Below are 4,261 nucleotides of genomic sequence, written 5' to 3'. Positions count from 1 at the left end.
TGACTTATTTCACTTGACATGATAGACTCTAGCTCTATCCATGATATTGCCAAATGGTAAGATTTCATTCTTTTTTACATCTAATATTCCATTGTACAAATATACCACATCTTCTTTATCCATTCATCGGTCCATGGCCACTTGGGCTCTTTCCATAATTTGGCTACTGTGATAATACTGCGGTAAATTTTGGGGTGTGTGTATCTGTTTAAATTAGTATTTTTAGGTAAATACATGGTAGTGAAATTGCTGGATTGTAGGATAGTTCTATTTTTAACTTTTTGAGGAAATTCCATACTGTTTTCCAGAGTGACTGCACAAGTTTGCATTCCCACCAATAGTGTAAGAGGTTTCCTTTTTCTCAACATCCTTGGCAACACTTGTTTCTTATCTTGTGGATTTTAGTCATTCTGGCAGGTGTGAGATGACATCTCATTGTGGTTTTGACTTCTCTTTCCCTGAAGATAATTGATGTTGAGCATCTTTTCATGTGTCTGTTAGCCATATGAATGTATTCTTGGGGAAAATGTCTATTCATGTCTTCTGTCCATTTTTTGAACTGGATTTTTTATCTTTTGAGTGTTGTTTCATAAATTCTTTATATATTTTGTATAGTAACCCTTTATCCAATATGTCATTTGAAAATACCTTCTCCCAATATACTCTGGTTTATCTTCAGATCGTATAAATCTTTCGCCTTTTAGTAAAGATTTCCGTGGAAAATACCTTCTCCCATTCCATTGGTGGCCTTTTAGTTTTGTTTTTTCCTACACTACGCTGTGCAGAAGATTTCTTATTTTTCAAAATTTTATTTAAATTCTAGTCAACATACAGTGCAGTGTTGATTTCAGGAGTAGAATTCAGTGATCCATCATATACATACAACACCCAGTGCTCATCATAGTAAGTGCCCTCCTTAATACCCATCATGCATCTAGACTATCCCTCACCCACCTCCCTCCATCAATCCGCAGTTTGTTTTCTATCTTTAAGAGTCTCTTGTGGTTTCTCTCTCTCAACCCCCACCATATATTCATGTTTTGTTTTTTAAATTCCACATATGAGTGAAATCATATGGTATTTGTCTTTCTCTGAATTATTTCACTTAGCATCATACACTTAAGCTCCATCCACGTCATTGAAAATGGCAAGGTTTTATTCTTTTTGATGGCTGAGTAATATTTCATTATATGTTGATGGACATTTGGGTTCATTCCATAGCTTGGTTATTGTTGATAATGCTACTATAATCATCGAGGTTCATGGGCCCATTTTAATCTTTATTTTTATATCCTTTGGGTAAATACCTAGTAGTGTAGTTGCTGGATCATAGGGGTAGTTATATTTTTAACTTTTTGAAGAATAATCTCCACACTGCTCTCCAGAGTGGCTGCATGAGTTTGCATTCCTACTAACAGTGCAAGAGGGTCTCCCTTTCTCTGCAGGCACTCGAATACCTGTAGGTTCCTGCATTGTTAATTTTAGCCATTCTGAAAGGTGTGAGGTGGTATCTCATTGTGGTTCTGATTTGTATTTACCTGATGATGAGTGATGTGTCATGTGTTTGTTAGCTATCTGTATGTCTTCTTTTGGAAAATATCTATTCATGTCTTCTTTCCATTTATTAACCAGATTTTTTGTGCTTTGGGTGTTGAGTTTGATAAAATCTTTATAGATTTGATACTAACCCTTTATCAGATATGTCATTTGAAAATATAATCTCCCATTCTGTAGGTAGACTTTTAGTTTTGTTGATTGTTTCCTTCAGTGTGAAGAAGGTTTTTATCTTGATGGAGTTGCAGAAGTTTATTTTTGCTTCTGTTTTCCTTGCTTCAGCAGACATATCTAATAAGAGGTTGCCATGATAGATGCCAATTTGTTGCTGCCTGTGTTCTACTCCAAGACTTTCATGGCTTCAAGTCTATAATTTAGGTCTTTAATTAATTATGAATTTATTTTCGTTTATGTTGTAAGAAAGTGGTCCAGTTTCATTCTTTGGCATGTTGCTGTCCAGTTTTTCCAGCATTATTTGCTGAAGTAACTGGTTTTTTCACATTGGATATTATTTACTGCTTAGTGGAAGATTAATTGACCACATAGTTGTAGGTTCATTTTGTGAGTTTCTCTACTGTCCTATTGATCTACGTGTCTATTTTTGTGGCAGTACCATATTGTTTTGATCATTACAGCTTTGTAACACAACTTGAGGACGGGAATTATGATGCCTCCAGCTTTGCTTTTTTTTTCAAGGTTGCTTTGGCTATGTAGGGTCTTTTATGGTCCCATACAAATTTTTTTGTTGTTGTTGTTCTAGCTCTGTGAAAAATGCTGAAGATATTTTGATAGGGATTGTATTAAATATGTAAATTGCTATGATTGGTATAGATATAACAATATTTGTTCTTCTAATCCATGAGTATGGAATGTTTTTCCATTTCTTTGTGTCGTCTTCAGTTTCTGTCATCAATATATAATGGTTTTCGGAGTATAGGTCATTTGCATCTTTGGTTAAATCTATTCCTATATATTGTACTATTTTGAAGGCAATTGTAAGTGGGATTGTTTCCTTAGTTTTTCTTTCTGCTGCTTTATTATTGGTGTATGGAAAGGCAACAGAGTTCTGTACTTTAGTTTTGTATTATGTGACTGAAGTAATTTATCAGTTCTAGCAGTGAAATCTTTCACATTTTCTATATATAGTATCATGTCTCCTGTAAATAGTGTGATTTATACTTCTTCCTTTCTGATTTTGATGCTTTAATTTCTATTGGTTGATTTCTGTGGATAGAACTTCCAATAAAATGTTAAGTAACAGTGGTGAGAGTGAACTTCCTTGTCTTGTTCCTGACCTTACAGGAAAAGCTGTTTTTTCCCCATTGAGTATCAGATTAGCTGTGTATTTTCCATAGGTGGCCTTTATTATGTTGAGGTATGTTCCCTCCAAGCTTACTTTCGTGAAGGTTTTTATCAGGAATGTATGTTTTACTTTGTCAAATGTTTTTTTTCCTGCATCTAATAAAATGATCATAAGGCCCTTATCCTTTCTTTTTTAAAAACCTTTTAACATTTATTATTTTTTTGAGAGACAGAGAGAGTATGGGTGGGGGAAGGAGAGGGAGAGAGGGAGATGCAAAATCTGAAACAGGCTTCAGGCTCTAAGCTGTCAGCACAGAGCCTGATGTGGGGCTTGAACTCACAAACTGTGAGATCATGACCTGAGCCAAAGTCAGAGGCTTAACCGACTGAGCCACCCAGGTGCCCCTATCCTTTCTTTTATTAATGTGATGTATTAGGTTGACTTGTGAATATTAAACCACCCTTCCATATCAGGAATAAACCACAATTGATCATGGTGAATGATTTTTTTAGTGTATTGTTGGATTTGGTTTGCTAGTATTTTGTTGAGAATTTTTGCATCCATGTTCATCAGGGATATTGGCCTGTAATTCTCTTTTTTAGTGGAGTCTTTGTTTTTGGTGTCAGTGTAATGCTAGACTAATAGAATGAGTTTTGAAGTTTTCCTTCCTTTTCTATTTTTTGGAATACTTTGAGAAGAATAGGTATGATCCGCTCTGTAAATGTTTGGTAGAATTCCCCTGTGAAGCCATCTGGCCCTGGACTTTTGTTTTTTGGAAGGCTTTGTTTGTTTTGTTTAATGTTTATTTATTTTGAGAGAGAGAGACAGAGAGAGAGAGAGAATGTGCATGGGAGGGGCAGAGAGAGAGAAAGAATCCCAAGCAGGCTCCATGCTCACAGTGCAGAAACCAACACAGGGCTCAATCTCAACAACTGTGGGATCATGACCTGAGATGAAATCAAGAGTTGGACACTTAACCAACTGAGCCACCCACGTGTCCTTATTGGGAGGTTTTTAATTACTAAATCAATTATTTTGCCAGTTATCAGCCTGTTAAATTATTCTATTTATTCCTGTTCCAGTTTTGGTAGTTTATATGTGTGTAGGAATTTGTCTATTTCTTCCATGTTGTCCAGTTTGTTTGCATATAATTTTTCCTAATATTCTCATATAATTGCATTTCTGTGGTGTTGGTTGTCATTTCTCCTCTTTCATTTTTGAATGTATTTATTTGGGTCCTTTCTCTTTTGTTTTTGGTAAACCTGTCAAAAGTTTAATCAATTTTATTCAAAAAACAAGCTCCTGGTTTCATTGATCTGTTCTACTGTTTTTTAGGTTCTATATCATTTATTTCTGCTCTAATCTTTAGTATTTCCTTCATTCTGCTGGTCTTAGGCTTAATTT

General features: G+C 35.1%; 1 non-coding gene across 1 annotated transcript; it reads left to right on the top strand.

Moving 5' to 3' along the window:
- The first annotated feature begins 659 nt into the window (after nucleotides 1–659).
- LOC111558901 lies at nucleotides 660–775 on the top strand. The gene has a single exon (XR_002740011.1). It is a non-coding gene; the product is annotated as a U5 spliceosomal RNA (small nuclear RNA).
- Nucleotides 776–4,261: the final 3,486 nt, after the last annotated feature.

Source organism: Felis catus, chromosome X (assembly GCF_018350175.1).
Source record: "Felis catus isolate Fca126 chromosome X, F.catus_Fca126_mat1.0, whole genome shotgun sequence".
Classification (NCBI taxonomy): Eukaryota; Metazoa; Chordata; class Mammalia; order Carnivora; family Felidae; genus Felis; species Felis catus.
Note: the sequence above shows the minus strand (reverse complement) of the source record. Positions and strands in the feature narration are given on the sequence as shown.